Genomic DNA, 19,370 nt, shown 5'->3' on the forward strand with positions numbered 1-19,370 from the left:
ACTCTCTCATTTATCTTCTGCTTGGTGATCTTTAATGAAGAAGAATCCACTACTCCATTAGTCAATTTATCCCATTTTAGGATAGCTTTTCCTTGTACTGAGCTGAAATATACTCTGGAATCTTTCCTTCTTATATTAAACATTAAAATTGAAAACATTTCTCCTAACTCAACTGTGAGATATATAAAAGTTTGAGAGTCATAATTTCTGGGTAACTAATCATTTTATTAATTATAACTAATGAATAATTCATAAAACTCATAAATGGTCACTTGACCATCTCTCAATAACCAAAAATCCCTCATGGAACCCACTCAATGCTTTTATGCCCATAGAAGACTGGATATTCCTGAAGGTAGAAATCAATTCTGATTGGTTATGAAGTAAAGAGGGAATAAATGTTATAAGAAGTGGACTTGTTCTAATGAGAATCTAGGGGACATGACTCTGATGACTCAGTCTTAGACAAAGAGATTTTTCACTGCCCAGACCATACACCTCCAACTAGTGTCATCTAGACAAAAGGGGGAAATCCACTTCCACTCAGACCTGTCTGATTAAAACACAATGGATCAGAATTCACCAATTCACCTATGCTAGAACTTCTTTGCTTTTTGATCATATCTGAGTTTTCCCAGTTGGGTGCCTGTCTTCCAAAGTTTCATATTATCATTAGCCTTGTCCTTCAAAAGCTGGCTGAATAAACTACAGAGGCTGATTTTTGAACGAGAAAATAGGAAGGGGAAAAATCTTTATCCTCATTCAGTAATTCATTATTAATGTAAGAGAGAAATAATCATTCCTCAAACTCCTAAGCATTTTTTCTTCAAATTTAACAATATTTCTAGTCTCTTCAGTTCTTATATATGGCATTCTTTCCAGACCATCATGAAAGGCCTAGAGAAAGGTCGGTGAGTTTCTATAGTTCCCCCCCAAAAAGGGGGAGCCATAGGTAGATGGAAATGGTTAACAACATCACAAAAATCTATGTGTCAGGGTATATATGAAAGAGCATTGGGTCTATTCTTTTGCTGATATATCAGTGGAGGTCACCAGTTTGCATGACTCCTTAGGAAACATTGGTGAGTGTTGATGGGATGAAGAGAAGAGAAAAGAAGGGAGGGAGGAAGCACAGGAAACCAAAGGAATACTTTAACTTTGGAGGACTATGAAGGTCTCTGGATATGGAGACTGACTAGAAAGGGAAAGATAATTAGCTTGACTGTTTATGAGCTCAGGTACATGTCCATTATATTCTGTTGGCTAAACTAAAACCTGGCCTAATTCAATGTTTTTTTAGCCTAAGTATTTGAATGGGAGCCGAGGGCCTTTTTCCTTTTGTTGTGGAGGCTTAAACATGAGTCAAATTTTATCATTCCAGGAAAAAGCCTGGGTGCGTGCAAACTGAGCCAAAATATAATGTTCTTATTGGAAATACTGGATGGGGGCATGAAACAGAGACTTATATATAAGGATCAACCAAGATTGCTCCCAATCCTTATGATCTTGGAACTTTTGATAATTGGCCAATGGTCACACCAGTTTATAGCATATAACTTTGTATTTGCCTATATATGGCTCTGATTTCCTTTATTTTTAAGATGTGTGATTCAGTCTGTGTGACTAAGCGTGCTGTTCAAGGTGTTTGTAGTTTAGTTTCTGTGTTTCAGTATGGGTGATTCAGTCTTTATGTTCCAGAGTGCATTTTATCTTTTAAACTAAATAACAAGGCGAGGTCAAGCCTATACCTAGACAGAGTAAGGATTTTCATGTTCTTTGCCCACCCCCATCAACCCTGCCTCTCCTCCCAAAGAAAATTCTTCTTTTTTCTCATTTATTTTAAATTTTTAAAAATTTTCTTCTAACTTTTGGCCTGCAACCAGGGATGCTTCCTGCTATTGCATAATCAGAGATAAAAGATTGAAATGTAAAAACAATACTATCTAAATCATACTGAAGTGAAGAACTACTGTCAGAATTTCTTCTGAAAACAGGTTTTCTTTTTTCTTTGTTTTGTGAGGTGGGAGGTAGGGAGCAGGTGGGGGAAGATTAAAAGGAAAACGACTGGAACTGAGAAAAATAAGAGCAATATTATGAAGGAAGTGCCAGGACACAGCAAGGGGTTGACTGGCCCAGAAAAAAAAAAGATGAACATTAAATATATCAACCTTCTTGCCTGAGAATAACCTTAATTGTAAGCTTCCCAAGGTCTACTGCTCTAGAATTTCAGCAATAGTAATAATAGAAATTAAAATATTTGAGTTCTTACATCCAGCCATTCTGGAGAACAATTTGGAACTATGCTCAAAAAGTTATCAAACTGAGCATACCCTTTGATCCAGCAGTGTTTCTACTAAAGAAGGGAAAGGGACCTGTATGTGCCAAAATGTTTGTGGCAGCCCTGTTTGTAGTGGCTAGAAGCTGGAAAATGAATGGATGCCCATCAATTAGAGAATGGTTGAGTAAATTGTGGTATATGAATGTTATGGAATGTTATTGTTTTGTAAGAAATGACCAGCAGGATGAATATAGAGAGGCTTGGAGAGACTTACATGAACTGATGCTGAGTGAAATGAGTAGAACCAGGAGATCATTATATACACCTCAACAACGATACTGTAAGAGGATGTATTCTGATGGAAGTGGATTTCTTTGACAAAGAGAAGATCTAACTCAGTTTCAATTGATCAAGGATGGACAGAAATAGCTACACCCAAAGAAAGAACACTAAGAAATGAATGGAAACTGTTTGCATTTTTGTTTTTCTTCCCCAGGTTATTTATACCTTCTGAATCCAATTCTCCCTGAGCAACAAGAGAACTGTTTGGTTTTGCACACATATATTGTATCCAAGATATACTGTAACCTATTTAACATGTATAGGACTGCTTGCCATCTGGGGGAGGGGGTGGAGAGAGGGAGGGGAAAAATTGGAACAGAAGTGAGTGCAAGGGATAATGTTGTAAAAAATTACCCTGAAATGGGTTCTGTCAATAAAAAGTTATTTAAAAAAAGAAAAGAAAAAAGAAAGAAAAAAATATTTGAGTTCTTGAAGGCCCAGTAATTTCATCAGAATAAGTATACTCTCCATTAAGTAGCTTGCACCCTTTTCCTGAAGTAGGTAGTCTTTGAAAAAAGTTGAAGGGGAATAAAGATTTATCTTGGTTATCAAACTTCTCATAGTGACAATTTTAAACTTTCTCTACTTTTTCTCTACTCAAACTGTTTATATAGCCCTCTCCTTAGTCTTTTTCAGTAGGGCCTTTGCCTCATGCTTCACTGGAAAAAAAAAGAGAGAGAGACCATTGTTACAAGGTTCATCAAGCTGTTACTGTTACTGTCACTGTTACAAGTCTTCATCCAGTTCTATAATTCAAATTACATTAAGAGCACCCTCTCCCATTCTCTTACTTTTTCTTCTAGATACAAAAAGTGAGGTGGTGTGGTCCCTTGCCAGGGAAAACCTCTCTACTTGTGTCCTCCCCTCGGCTAGGGCAACTTGCCCCTTCACTCATTCTTTCCTCAGTCTTCTACTTCCCTTTATCCCCTAGCCTCCTTCCCTGCTGCTTTCATATGGGTTCAATTCTAATCATCCTTTAAAAAAAAAAGAGGGGGGAAAAAAGACACTGAAATTTGGGCCCTCCTATTTCCTTCCAGCTATCACCATGTATTTTTCTTTTCCTTCAAAGAGAAACTCTTTAATAAGAAGTATATACTGGTCGCTTCCACTTTCTCATGTCTCACTTCTCACACCCTTGTAATATGACTCCCATACCCACTTTGTCTGGAATTGCTCTTCCCTAGCTCATCAAGGATATTTTTATTGCTAAATCCATTAACCATTTTTTTTTTTTGTTTTGTTTTCATCCTTCTTGAATTCTCTACAGCATTGACCAATTTCTCCCTCTGGGTACTCTCCTCTCAGGGGTTTTGAGGCATTGCTCTATTAGAAAGTTTTCTTCTTGGGTGAATTCTCCATCTCAATTTCCTTTTCTGGATCATCATCCATGTCCTGCCTTGCTGGGTGTGTGTGAGTGTGTGTACGTGTGTCTATGTATGTGCACATGTGCGTACCATACAGAATTCTGTTCAGTATTTTCTTCCTTTCTACTTCTACTACAGACATTTTGAACTTTCAGTCTATGAATTTGTTAGGGTAGATAGAATGATTGCTTGATTGATAATTATATTTTGATATAATTAGTGGTTTTTGTACTCATCATTTTGGGCTTGGGGTTGTTTTTCTTTGGGGAGGTTGGTTTTCATTGTTTTTGTTTGTTTGTTTGTTTGTTTTTTGCATTTAAAACCATGATTCTCAAAAAGAATCCATAGGTTTCATCAGATCTTTGGAAGCTTACAATTAGGATTATTTTCAGGTAACAAGGATGACATATTTAATATTCATCTTTTTTTTCCTGACCTGGTCACCTCCTTGCTTTTCATGGCCAAAGAGATCCATGACACAAAAAGATTCCCTGCTCCTTTACTATTTCCTTTTCTCTACCAGTGATCTCATCAGTTTCAATGGGGTCAATTTTTCTTCCTCCTGAATTCTTACCTCCTGCCAAGTCATATATTTATATTTGCATATATAATATGTCTTACTCCTCTGTAATCATCTTATATCTCCTAAGGAGAATGAAAGTGAACTCCATAAGGATAAGCATGTGATATTTTTGCATTTGGGTTCTCAGTACCTGAGCAAAGTGCCTCACACATAATATGTGCTTAGTAGATGCTTGTTAATGATTAGGGATATATGTACAAATAAGGAGCAATATATGAGTTATGTCCTGCAAAGAAGGATTAGTGAGACATGGGAAGAGAACTATAGATCAGTGTCTAGAAAGACAATGGTGAACAGTATCAAATGCTTCAGAAAGTTTAAAAAGAATGAAAACTTGAAAATAGTTTTTGAATTTAACAATAAAAATATCACTGGTGACTCGGAAAGAACAGTTTTAGTCAGAACCAGACTGCCTCATCCAGAAGAGATGGATGGGATTGGGATCAAGATCTCAAGTACAGGGATTTACCATTGGCAAAGGCAAGGACCACTTCATCTGCCAAACCTGAAGAAGAGGATGAGAGAATGAAAAAATGATACTAAAATGAGATTTGACATCAAAGTTTAGGAAGGAAAGGGATTATTGAGAGATAGCCTCATTTATTTTAGCGAACTATAAGGTAAGAAGTTCTTTGCCAAATAGGAGAGAGGAAGAGGTAATGTAGGTGACTTTAGAAATGAAGATTTGGAACAGCTACTCTAGGGAGTGCAAACAGGGAGGAGTGAAAGGACTGATATGCAGGAATGAAAGGCCCATTAGATTTTTGATAACATCAATTTGTAACAGGCCCAATCAAAATAGTCTGACGACTTTCTCCAACCGCTTTCATCAGAATATGAGTAAAAAGATGAGAGAGTGAAAATAATACAAGGTTGAAGTATGGAATGAGATGAAAAACTTGGACAACAGGGGAAATAATTCAAGTGTCAAGGAAAGTGTAGAGTTAAACTACTTAATTGGAAGGTTGAGATTTGGAAGACAAGAAAGTAAAACTAGAGAAGGGCAGGGATAATGTCCTGAGAAAACAGGAGTTTGTATAGTGCCTGGTGAAGCACTGTGCACTCTAGTGAGCAATAAGGATAGGGAATAGGTTTAAAAGGAGTGAAGCACATGGAACAATGGAAGGACAGTCCTTTATGATAGAGAAAGGGATTTCAGGCATTTATTAAATAATTACTATGTGTAAAGTCTTATGCTAGGTTGTGGAGATACACCCCCCCCCCCCCAGTGCCTCCCCTCAAGATGTTCACACTCTTGGGAAACATGGACAGATACAAAAATATAAAATATGTGAAAAGAACATTTAAAAGGTTATTTTTAATAGAAAAGATTAGAAAGGTGCTAGCAACTTGAGGTATGGTAGAAAAAGAACACTAGGAGGTACATACTCAAGGAATCCTGAAAAAAGTGAAAGAGATTTAAAAAATAGAAGTAAGGAAACTGAATAGTATATAAGCCAATTTATCTAGAACACAGTACATGAAAGGAAGTAATATGAAATTAGATTAGAATCAGAGTGTAAGGACTTTTAATGTCAAATGGATGAGAGGTGTGTCAGAATCAGTTCTGTGCTTAGGGGTATCAGTTTGGTGGCTATATAGTAGGTATATTAGAGAGGGAAGAGAATGAAAGTAGGACGATCAGTTATAGGAGACTATTACCACAGTTTAGTAAGAGATAATAGAAGCTTGATCTAAAAAGGTAGCTATATATATATATATAAAGGGGGGGGGTAGATATATGATCACAAAGAAGAGAGCAGATTCAGGAGATATGGGAATAGAATTAGCTTGCATATTTTCAAAGAAAACCTCATAAAAACTTTTTGTTTCAAAAAACAAAAAGAACAAAGATGGGCACTTAACCATGTGAGGAGAGCAAATATACATTTTGTAAATTTTCTCATAAACCTATTAAGGCTGCTAGGCACATATAAAACTCGGCATTCATCTTATTCAAGTTATAAGCCCTTAAATGATTTGTTTAGACATATAGAGTAAAGAGACCTGATCATTTTGGTTGCTGGAATTTGAAAATCACTATATAATAATTGTATTTGTGCCACTCACAAGATGAACTGTACACCTCATCTAAAAGTGCCATTACCTTCACCCCACTTTCCCAGCCACTTTATAAGATTTCTCCCATTTTTTGATTATTCCCAGTTTATTGAGCTGCCAGGAGGAATTTATCCTTCAGGGTGCACTTTTTTTTATTTGTTTTTGTTTTCCCCTTGCTGCAGGAAAAAGCTGACTTCCTTGGGATCAAAAGAGTTTTCAATTTCTGTGATCAATTGCATGTAGTTAGGTATTTTCAGAATGTCCTGAATGTGGAAGTACTCAAAAGCCCATAATCTGGATAATAATGGTCTGTGATAGCCACATCTCTCCAGCAAAGTCTCTTCAAACCTGGGTCAGAAAACTTACAACCTCTTGTCTGGCTCAAACGTACCCTAAACTGGATTGGTTAGAGTATTTATTTGACGTTACATGATATGGGGCAATTTGAAGTATCATTCTGTTCCACTTTCTCTCCCTGGAAGACTTGTCCAAATCCTTTCCCTAGTTAATTGTGAAGGAATGCTGCTCCAAAGACTATAGGTCGGAAGGGCTCAATAAATCAATCCAGATACACTCCTAATGAAAGGCAAATTAAACAGCATTTGTTTTCAGTTCATAGGTCTCTTTAGAATATGGCTTTTGAGTGAAAGTGAAATTCCTTCAGTTGCCAAGTATTAAGAGTTTGCAAATTCAGACATGCTAAAGACCAGCATCCATTGCTACATTTTTAAAGGCCTGAGCCCAAGCAATTTTCTGTCCTTCATTTTCACAGCCAAGTAGCTCACCTGAAAGAAATGAGTTGTAACTATGCCTTAGGAACTCTAATCATAGAGGATCCACACTCTTTGTCTGGATCACCACAACTCATTAAAATAACTGTGGTAGGGAGGATAGGTAACATAATAAATAATAAGACTAGGGATAAGCCTCTTGCAGAAAGTGAAATCTAAGCTGAGAAGAAACCAGAAGGTAGAAAAGAAGAGAGCATTTCAGGCATGAGAGACATAGTGTTGGGAAATGAAGAATCAGATATGAGGAACAACAAAAAAAAGTTAGAGTTACTGGGTCCTACACCAATCAGAGAGGAGTAAAGTAGAAACACCCTGGGAAGAAAGGGAGAGAACAGGTTTGCAGGGTATTAAATGCAAATAAAACATTTATATTTGATGTTGGAGTTAATAGGGGAGCCACTTAAGTTTGCATGGTCAAGACTGTTCTTTAGTAAAAATCATTTTGGCAGTTAAGTAAAGGATACATTTCAATTAGGGAGAACAATCAGAACGCTATTGCTATAGTTTCAGGTGAGAGGTGAATAGACTATTTATTGCTAGAGAGTCATTAAAAGCTAGAAAGATCATTAAAAGACAAAATGGATTCATTAAAATAGGACATACAAAATTACTCAATTGTTTCTACTAGACTTAAACATTGGGAAAAGGCTGTCAATATGGTTTCTTAAAAAGTTTTTTACATGACTTCCATGGTTTGGATAATGACTGAATGAATAAGTATTTATTAAATATCTATTTACCTATTGTTACACTGGGTGAAATAAAAATGAGACAATCTTTGCCTCCAAGAAGCTTATAATACAATAAGTGATATGATTCATATAAGAAATGAGGCAGCAAAGAGACTTTTGGTTAGGAGAGGTCCCAGGGGTTGTAAGTGTAGTCCCCAGATGAGCTGTCCAGATGATTTAGGGGTATTTATCCTGAAGAAGAGAAGGCTTGAAAAAAACATGCTTACTTTTTTTAGTATTTAAAAATTTGTCACCAGAAGGATTAGACTAGTTCCTTAGATTAGATTAGAAGGAACAATGGGTAGAAATACCAGGGATGCAGATTTCAATTCAATGGAAGGAAAAAAAATTCTAACAATTAGAACTATCAAAAAGTAGAATGAAATGACTAGTGAGGTAGCAGCTTTCTCTTCACAGGGGATCATCACATGAGGGTTGAATGTTTACTTGTTAAGCAAAATGTTGAAAAGACTCTTGGTTAGGCATGAGTCAGAGTAACTGGCCTCTCAAGTCCCTTCTAACTTTGAAATTCTGATTCTGTGCATTGGCAAAGAAGATTGAGTAACTTCATGAAATCTTTCTGGTCCTATGATTCTATGGGAGTGTCCTTAACTCCTCTTTAAATTTTTCATACTTTTATCAACTATTTAGAGGACAATATAGATGATGTTTTTGACACACCCTGATGCAGCCATTCTCCTGTGATTTAAATTCAGTATTGGAACAAAATGAGATACATTCAGATCATTCAATAGTTAACAAAGAGATTTTTCTTATTCATGACAGGAGAAGAATATTGAACAAGGATAGTTATTGAGAATATCTTGATTTGATTCATCTAACAATAGCTCCAATCATGATTTACCAGACAAGCATCTGAGAGACATCAATATCCTTAGATCTTTGTGGCTACTTTGTATTTAGGCAACTAAGATGTGACATTAGCAGTCTCTACTTTTAGTCCTTTGAGTCAACCAGTTACTAGAGAATGTCTCAATATCTTTTAAGGAAAAGAATAATCTAACTTATATGGGATGGGGATGGAGCAAAGGGGGTTAGGATATTGTTCCACAAATGGCATACTTATCAAATTTGCAGATGCAGAGGGATAGCTAATACTTTGGAGTAGAGAGTCAAGATATAAAATGAATGACCGACATAAAGTGGTGAACTGAATCTAATAAGAGTGAATTTAATATGAATAACAGTAAAGTATAAATACACGATGGAGAAAATATGAATAAAAAGTATGTTAAAATATGAAAACTTTAAATATGAACTCAATATTAGCTAACAGTGTGATATGGCCATCAAAAAAGCTAATTCATTCTTAGGCTTTGTTAAGGGAAACATGATATCAAAAATGAGGTAGATTATACTCTTTCTCTACACTTTTAGGTCATAGTGAGACCACATGTAGGATGTTCTCTGGTTCTGGACACCACACATTAAGGAGAACATTGATAAGTTTGAGATCATCCACAGAAAGGTGATTAGTTTGGCTAAAGTGACTAAAAACTGCCATAAGGAAATCAGTTACAGAAAATTGACATTTCAACCTGGAGGAAAGAAGATTTAGAGAGGATGAACAAGATCATTTTCTTCAAGTAGTGCTTAGCACAATGGCTGGCACTCATATATGTTAGATGCCTAATAAATGTTGATTGTTTGACTGACTGATTGATTGATTGGAGGCTGTCATCCTGAGCAGAACTATATGCAATGAGTGAACTCTGTAGAGCAAAGATTCATAATATGGGATTTATAATTCCATTCAACATATCTGGTTTTATTTGAAGTGCTGTGTATTTTGTTTTATGTATTTCAAGCCATGATTCTGAAAGGGGTTCCATAGGTTTCACCAGACTTCCAGACTAATCTATGACATACACACATACGCACACAAAGGTCAAGAACTCCTTTTAGCGAAAGGGATATTTTAGTTCAACACAAGGATAAATTTTCTTCATTAGAGCTGTTCTAAACTGGATTAAGTTCTCTTGAAAGATAGTGATTTCTTCTCAATGGAGAGACTTCACTTAGGAATTATATGCTCATTTGTTGTTGAAAAGAATAAAATATATGCCCAGATATGTATTGCCACTGGTAGTGGAGTGGAAAAAAAGATGAGATTATGGTCAGGGAGATTTGAGTTCAAATTCTACTTCAAATTCTTGCTATGTGTCCCTAGAAAAGTCACTTAATCTCTTTGTGTCTCATTTTCTTCATATATAAAATAAAGGGGTTGGAGGCCCTGTTCTAAACATAAAATTTCATGACCTATGGAATAGCTATCATCTAAGATTCTGGTTTTTTTTTTAAATCATTTTATTTGAGAAATTGCTTCCTTCCCTATGCTATAGTATTGTTACCAATATATCCATGAAAATTAATGTGAATAAAGAAATCATATCACCCTTATATTTGTGGAGGAACATACACTTGCCTTAAATATTTTAAGTTCACACTCAACCTGAGAACATTTAGCCTACTTATACTTAGTGCCAAATGGGAACTATATTTTAAATGATATATTGGAAAGAATACTAGCCTGAGAATTGGGAAACTAGCTCTAGGTCTGGTACTGTCATTGACTTCTATATGATTCTGGACCAATCACTAGACCTCTCTAAGTCTCTAAGTCAAAAAGTTCATCTTTTTTGGAGTAAATTGTGAAGTCCCTGAGTGATGAAGGATTATCAATAAAAAACATAAACTATAAGCCAGGGTAAAACAGGATTTTAGTGACTAAATCAGAGTTCTAGAAATAGAAGAGAACTTAATGGACAAGTTCTTTGTTTATTGGTTACAAAAAGCCTTGTAATTAGCAAGAAGCTGGAAAATGACAGAAATGTTACTAGACAGACATAAAAATTATACAACTGAGCGGGACAAAAATGAGTCAAGATGAAGAGGTTAGAGTAGAATCTATTAATACATCAAGTGAATTCAAAAGAGTAAAGGGAGAAACAAAACTATCAGATAAAACAATAGTAAATATATATACATATACACACATACATATGTGGGAGTATGTGTGTAGTTAGTTAAAAGAAAAAAACTATATTATTGTTAAGGGACAGGTCAATTCTCCAAGAGCCTCCACAGCTGTGAATCATAACATCTGAAGGAATTGTAAGGCAGCTTTTGCTGACATAGGTGTTGTGGACTGGGAATGAGATAAATTAGAAGCAGAGAGAAGAGGAGAGAAGTCAAATAATGCAACAGCCTCTTGGTCAGAGAGGTCAGAGAACAGCAACTGCCTCTCAGTATCCTTGTATCATTCTCTCACAAAAGATTCATTCTGCAGGTCTGGGTTGGATCTCCAGCAGCCACTGTCAGGTGACTCCTGTGTATTCCAACAGCTCCTGTATATTCTAACATATTATCTTTAAAGGCGTTATATATAATGAAATAATAGCATATGTATATCAACACATAGATATGTATATACCAAATGACATATGTCTTAATACCTGAAGATAAAGCTAAATTAACTATGAAAAGAAATTAAAAACCAATAATTGTTATCAAACTCAAAGTGTCCTTTGCAGACTTGGATAAGTCTAACAAAAAGATAAACAAGAAAGATTTGATAAAAAAATTTTAGAAAAGTTAGATATGGTATACTATTGGTGGTTAATGAGTGAAAATCATAAAGGATATTCATATTTCTCAATTTCATATGTCACCTTCACATAAATTGGTCATGTGTTTTATAAGACCTTAAAAATTTTCATAAATGCTGAAAATCAGATATTAAACATCTTTTAATATGTTCCCATAGAAATTATGATAAATAAGAATATTTTGAAGAAAGGATTAAGATTTCAATGGGAATTAATAAGGAAAACAATAGATTATTTTATCAAAGAAAATAATGAGGAAATACACCAAATCTTGTCCTTTTCTCATTTGAAGGGTTTACTTTTGCTCCTGGAGACAATTGGAAGTCACTGAAATTTATTGAGTAGGAAAATGGTATAATTACAATTATGTTTCTGGAAAATCACCTTAGTATCTGAATGAAGGATAGGTTAGAGTGGAGAGAGATTTAAAGTAGGCAGAAGCACCAGCAAGCTATTATATTACTCAAGACATAAAGTAATGAGGGTCTGTACCAGAATAGTAGTAATACCAGAGGAGAGAAGAGGCTGTTTTTGAAAAATGTTGTAAAAATGAATATGATAAGCCTTGACAATAGATTGGATTTGGGCTGGGGGGAGGGGATGAAAGATAGTGAAGAATCCAGGATGATTTCTAGGTTGAGAGCCTGAGGGACTGGGAGGATGGTGTTGTCCTCAATAGTAATAAGGAAGGTTGGGGGAAGGCTCTGAGGAGGGAGATGAAGAGTTCAGTTTTGGACATATTGAGCTCAAGATGTCTAATGGATATCAAAATGTCTAAAAGGCAATTTGAGATGTGGGATTGGATGTTAAAAGAGATATTGGGACAGGAATGGTAACTTAATATCCAATCTATATAAGAAATTAATGAAAAATTACATAAATAAGAGTCATTCCTCACAAGTAGTCGAAAAAAAGGAACAGAAAATTCTCAAATGAAAAAAAAAATGCAAGCTAACAAAAACTTTATGAAAAAATGCTCCAAATCACTAAGAATAAGAGAAATGTAAATTAGAATAATTCTGAGGTTCCACTTTACAGTCATTAGTTTGGCAAATGTGACAAAAGAGGAAAATTACAATTACTGGAGATGCTGAGGGAGATAACCACATAAGTTTACTGTTGGTAGACCTGTGGATTAATCTAATCATTCTGGAAAATAATTTGGAATTCTACTTCCAAACTATTAAGCTGTATATACTTTTTGGCCCTGCAATATTACTATGAGGTATCTGCTCCAAGGAGAAAGAGGGAAAATATCTGTGTATGTAAAAATATTTATAGCAGCAATTTTTCTTGCAGCAATGAACTGGAAACCAAAGAGGTATCCATCAGTTTGGGGGAATAACTGAACAAACTGTGTTATGTGAATGTTATGAAATGTTATTTTACCATAAGAAATAATGAACATGATAGCTTCAGGAAAATATCAAAATATTTATATGAACTGATGTAATTTGAGGGAAAGCACAATAGGGGAACAAATTAAGTAATGATTACAATAATAATGTAAGAAGAAACAATCCTGAAAGATCTCAGAACTCTGACCAAAACATTGATCAATCATCACTTCAAAAGACTCAGAATGAAATACACTTCCCACCACTCAAGAGAGAGGTAATTGACTAGAGATATAAAATTAGACATTTGGTCTCAGTCATGGCCAATGAATTGACTTATTTTGCTGTACTATATGCATTTTTTTTTTTACAAGGGAAGGTTTCTACACATGGGTAAGAGAGAGATATGTTAACGGACATGTGATGGAAATGAAAAAAAGAACACAAAACATTTTCAACCATATAAGAAAAATGCTTTTTTTGGGTAGTCAGTCAAATTTAAATAAAACCAGATCCTTGCAGGTGACATGTTGACTTAGAAAATCGCAAATTGACATCATCTACTTTGTGTTGCATTTTTTATTTATTTTGCTAAATATATTCCAATTACATTTTAATTTGGAGAAACAAAAAAAAGAACATTTTGTTACTACCATGTAAAACTTGTATTTTCTTTAAAAAAAAAACAAAACACTAACAGGAGTTGATTTTTAATATAATTCTCCTTTGTTCTCTGAAACTTTTAAATGTTTGTATTTGTTGATGGTTGTTTATTTCATAATCAAAAAGAAAAAATAAAAGAAAGGAAAAGTACAAGCAGGGTTGTACTATGAATACTCTCTCTGAAGGATGCTGGAAAAAATTCCATGGCTAGTAATGGGATAGTCCCAAAGGAAGGTGTCTGCCTTTATAACTCACCCTGAGACCTTATGCCAGAACCCAAGTTTGGTGACCTCCAGGGCATGTGATAAGACTTTTGAATTTAATTAAATCTGTGATTTATCAGGTCCAGGAATATTTAATATGAGATGACATGGCAAAGCTATATAATGTAGGTGTCTTTGCCAAATTTTTAAATTTTCAAATGCAGAGATATTTTATCACAATTACATCAGTGGACCAGGGAAGAGGAAACACAATAGCAAAGGAGTAAAGATGATGAAGTAGGGGAAAGAGGAGTTACAATTTGATTCTTAACTCCACTGTCAATTTAAAGTAAAGAGAACTGGAGAGCTCAGAATCCCAGCTTTCCCATTTCTAAAACAAACCAAATATCTGTCTTCCAACTTCAATGGCAAGACAAGAAAACCCTACAGCAGTCATTTTAAAACTGATTACTCCAAATAGTTTACACAGGATTTGCTGGGAGAGTAATGTACAAGGAAACCAATATGAAACCATCACTGGGAAAATGCTCACAAATCTCCAAACACTATCTCATGTCAGATCCCATGGTAGAGAAGAAAATAGAAAGATCAGTGTGTCCCCAGGAAACTGAATGAACAACAATTCATGCCTGTTTGTCCACTTGCCACCAGTTGAGTTCAGACCCTCTTTTTCTCTTGGGTAGCCTCTTAACAGATTTCCCTTCCTTCAGTTTTTCCTCACTTTAACCGTCTCTAAACCGTGGAGGGATCTTGGATAGACTTCAAGAGGTCCACGAATTTGGATGAGGAAAAAAAAATACATCTTTATATAAATTATTTCACCAACTTTTGTTTTCATTTTGTAATCTTATGTATTTTATGTTATGCAATTACATTATTCTGAGAAGTGGTCCACAGACTTCACCATACTGTTAAGAGTCCAAGATGCAAAAAAAGTTTAAGAATCTTTGCTCTTTATTTATACCTTATTATTTTCTCTTGCTTACCATCTTCATTGTTGTTCCTATTGTCCAACAAACAAATTTAGTCTGTTCAAGACCTTCCCTTTTGTGACACTACCATACCTTTCAAGATTTTTCTATCCCTGTTACTCCAGTCATTTCTTTGTTTGAAGCCAAACTGGTCAACTCATTTCCAAAAAATATGGTTTATTTTTGTCCACTTTTGTGTCTCTGTTCATTGTATTCTCCTGGAATAGTGACCCATCTTCCAAGCACCCCATCTCTGTCTGCTGAAATCTCATCTATTTTTCGAGATTTTTCTGACTTTCCCATTCTTCCATCATTGTACTCTCATCCTAGATTGCACTCACTTTTTTTCTATCATTTAGAACTTTATACTTCTCAGAATACTATGTCCCATAATGTCACATTGCAAATATTCATACGTATGTCAGCAGGAGTTAGGAAACCTAAGTTATAGTCCTAGGTCTATCTCAAACTAGATATGTGATCTTCTATAAGTGACTTTCATAAGGTTGCACTCAATGATCTCTAGGTTTCTAAATCTGTAAACCAAATGAATAATTTCATAGCCACCTCACTCCACCCCATTCTCAAAAAAAAGACAAAAAACAAAGTTGACTGGGTAGAAGACGAAGGCATATATTCAGAAATATTACCTTAATACCAGAGTTATTCCTTTTTTTTTTATCCTGTCAGATACAACTGCATAATACAGATTGACTAAAACCAGATCCACTTTAAGGCCCTTGTTTCACACCATTTCTAATAGGAAATGGATCAGACAAGATCCCATCAACCAAGCATTCTGTCAGGAAATTGGTCACTGGTGAGCAGTTCTGGATAAGCAACCTTATATTGCTAGAGTCCAAATCTCCTGACAGCATCTATTGTAACTCCGAGGAATGGGAAACCACTTCAACACCACAAAATGTGCTTTGGAGCAGGGCCGAAGTGAGGAATGGGAAGTGCGATAAGTGGGGAAATTCCCTTGAAGTTTTTTGAGCAGCTCAAAGCCAGGAGCTAAGGAGAGTTCTTTCAAATCTCAGAAGAGAAATTCCACTTTCTCTTTCTTACACAACCATTTTTTTTTTTTCCATTTCAGACTTGAATCTTGCTGGGTTAAGCCATTTAATGAATGCAGGATTGTGTGGGTATTTCCAGGAGTTCACCATGATTTTCCTACATTAAAAAAAAATATCAACCTATATTTTCTCTTGTTTCCTGTTAAGAAATTAAGTGTTCTAGTTTACAGTTACCTACTAGTGCTCACATATTCCCTGAGGGTTATATGGGCTCCTATTAACCTCTCCGGGATTGGCTCTGAGTGAATGTAAATAACAGTTGTTTCTGTTTTGGCCAGAAACCCTGAGGGTCTTCCCCCTCCCAGATTGATGTTTTTTGTTTTTTGTTTTTTGTTTTTTTTGACTAGGTAAAAGAGGCCATTCTCTGCATCTTTAGTTACCTATCCTTAATCACTGAATCAATCTAAGATCTGTTTAAAGACCTTTGCTTAAAACTGCATCCAGGGTCATCTCCAGTCATCCTGGTCTATATTTGGTCACTGGATGCAGAGGGTTCTGGAGGAGAAAGTGAGGTTGGTGGCTTTGAACAGCCCCCTCACTTAAATCCAACTCACTTGGATGTCATGACATCATCTTTCTGATGTCATGATCCTTTTCTAGGAGAAAGGATAAAACAACAAGAATAATATTATCCTCTCAAGAATACAGTCACAACTCAAAGATGGGTTAAGCACTGGATGGGGAATGATTGTCCTTTGACCAGCTCCAATAGTCTATCATAGAAATACCTTTTGATCCCTTTTTTAATGTTCTGAATGATAAAACATTTAATATGTGCATATACACATATATACACATAAATATATAATTGTACATTTATGAAAGAGAGGAAGGGAGGGAAGGAAGGCAGGAGGGTATAGAGACAAACAGACAGACAGACAGACAGAGAGACAGACAGAGAGAGAGAAGGAGGGAGGGAGGTGGTACTCTAAGCCTCAGCTTTCTTTTCTATAAGATGAACATATGTCAGATACAATTGCTTAATGCAAATTGAATAAAACCAGATCCCACTTTATGGTCCCTGTTTTATATCATTTCTAATAAGAGATGGATCAGACAGAATCCTATCAACCAAGTATTCCACCAGGAAATAGGGTACTGGTAAGTAAGCCTTCACCAGAAAATGAGTAGAAATGGCGGGGAGGAAAAGGGAAAGAATGGACTTGATGGCCTCTAAGGTCCATTCTGATTGCAAATCTACCATCCTACAATACTTTGTATATTTGTAGTACAAGGCATTGATCTGGAGACTCCAGACAATTGATTTCCCTATAGCCAAAAGACATATAACAAATATAATAAAGGGTTACTGTTTTAAATTAAGTGCAAAGAGAATTATTTAACCTAGTTTGGAATTAAAGAGTAGTCAGTCTTTAACTAATCATTTAAAGATAGGCCATGGGTCTTTAAAAATATTTTTTAAGGAATCAATTAAGGCTGGAGAACTTCAGGCATCAGAGAAGAGAGACCAAGATGAAGAAGAACTTATCTCTTGAGGGGGAAATCCTCCCTCTAGGAGAAGGAAAAAATTTCTTTCTTCTACATCCCTTCTATTAACCACGGCAGTAATAGGTATCACATAGCAAGCAAGGAACTCAATCTGTGGAAGCAGGAGACAGTTTTAAGCATTATGAATCCTGTGATTACAGTCTTGAGAATCCTGAGAATACAATGAAAAGAGAAAGGAAAGAGGTGATCTGTTATATTAGAGGTATAAGTTTCATTACCTATATTTGTTCCTTATAGGCGTGCTTTTTTCCTCAGGAACTCTCCATGTGTATTCATTTGTCCCATCATTTACTGCATGTTTTTGTGGGAGAGTGAATTACAAATTTATTAACTAGTTTTATTATTATTTGTATGACACCATCTCAGTAAATGCTTTTTTGAGCTTGTTGAGCTGCTATTAAATAAATACAAGTATACTGCTGCAGAGTGAATTGAACAGAACCAGAGAACATTGTACACAATATTTGCAACATTAGGTGATGGTCAACTCTTTGATCTCTGGATGTGGATGGCATTTTCCATCATGAGTCTTTTTCTTTCTTGTGGTTTTTCTCTTTTGTTCTAATTCTTCTTTCACAACATGACTAATGTAGAAACATTTAATATGATTGTACATGTATAACATATCATGATTGCTTGCTGTTTTGGAGAAGGGGAAAAGGGAAAAAGAGTGGGAAAAATATGGACCTCAAAATCTTTTGAAAGTGAATGATGGAAACTATCTTTGTATGTAATTAGGAAAAACATTATTAAATTATTAAATATAATATTTAATTATTAAAATAATAATAATTAAATATAAATTAAATACTGTTAAAAAACTACCAACTCCAAAGAGTCACAACATGGCTCTTAATACAAGGAGGATACAAATAACCAGATATGTCATTATTTCATGCAAGTTTTTTCACATTTTTAGATCTCTTCTTATTCCTACAGAATTCATTCTATTTGTGTAAAAGCTTTTTAATCTTTTAAAATCAATATTGTTGGTTTTGTTCTACATTTTTTCCTATCTTTTCAGAGAATCATAGTTTTGCAACTGAAAGGGTCCTCATTCATCATCAAATCCAACCCACCAAAAGTAATTCTTTCTACAACATATTTAGTAAGTTATAAAAGAATATTTTGTTTGATTTCAATGATGGAGAACCCACTAATTCTAGAGGTGACTTATTCCATTTAAGGAAAATTCTAATTATTAGGAAGTTTTCCCCGAAATTAATCCTAAATGTACCTATTTGTAACTACTAATAGCTTCAGGCTTTGCCCTCTGAGGCCAGATAAAACATATTTAATTCCTTTTCCAGGTAATAGCACTTCAAATACTTACAGAGCTATTATGTGTATCTCTCCCATCCCTACCCAACTAAGTCATGTCTTTTCCAGGCTAACATCTCCAGTTCCTTTGAGCAATTCTCATATGACTTGTCTGATAATGAAGATTTCCCTCATCTATGACTGTGAACTAGAAAATCTATATTGTCCTAAATTTTGTGTAATTTTTCCTTCTGAAGTCTACCTGCTATCATTTCTTATAGCACGATAGTATTCCATTACATTCATATACCATCTTTGAAGTTTTCTTGGCAAAGGTATTGGAGTGGTTTACCATTTCCTTCTCTAGCTCATTTTACAGATGAGGAAACTGAGACAAAGAGCGACTTGCCCAGGGTCACACAGCTAAGAAGTATCTAAGGCGGGATTTAAACTCAGGTCTTCCTGAGCATTCTATGCATTGTACCAACATATTAGTTAGATTTATTAATTGATATTTTCTAATAGTCTGAGATTTGATGACTCCATAATTT

This window comes from Sarcophilus harrisii, chromosome 5, assembly GCF_902635505.1.
Source record: "Sarcophilus harrisii chromosome 5, mSarHar1.11, whole genome shotgun sequence".
In the NCBI taxonomy this organism is placed as follows: Eukaryota; Metazoa; Chordata; class Mammalia; order Dasyuromorphia; family Dasyuridae; genus Sarcophilus; species Sarcophilus harrisii.